The sequence below is a fragment of the Penaeus monodon genome, chromosome 15, assembly GCF_015228065.2.
Source record: "Penaeus monodon isolate SGIC_2016 chromosome 15, NSTDA_Pmon_1, whole genome shotgun sequence".
In the NCBI taxonomy this organism is placed as follows: Eukaryota; Metazoa; Arthropoda; class Malacostraca; order Decapoda; family Penaeidae; genus Penaeus; species Penaeus monodon.
Genome location: NC_051400.1, coordinates 11,617,833 through 11,618,348, shown reverse-complemented (window position 1 = coordinate 11,618,348; position 516 = coordinate 11,617,833).

Sequence of the window (516 nt, the reverse complement as noted above, 5' to 3'; positions counted from 1 at the left end):
ACTATATCAGTGCCTGGGCCCTCTCAGCCATTGAACTCAAATCTAATAATGCTAATGGTTAAAAGTACTATTACAGGTCACAGCAACATATTAAAATTAACATAATAAACATAAATGTAATACCTTAAAAAGAAATATGCTAAAGGCTGTGAATCCAACTCACCCATACATTGAAATATTGAGCATCACTAGTTAAGAAAATAAGTTTAGGTAGTTACTGCGCTCTCGGATAATAAATGTGTTAAACATAACATATTGGATTTTTACAAAGACTGTTAATATTCAAATAAACACAGCACTCAGCAAGGAAATAACAAAAAGACTATCAAATACTGCTCTCTGATCATAGAATATTGCCTCAGGAGTGTCTTCCCTTGCATAGGTAGGAGTCCCAGGCAAGCAGCATTGTCAAACACCCACTTTTTACCACCTCTCTCCACCTATTCCTGGGTTCTACCCCTTCCAACCTCTTGGCTTATGAAAACATAATAAATTTTAACAATTATTTTACATAGC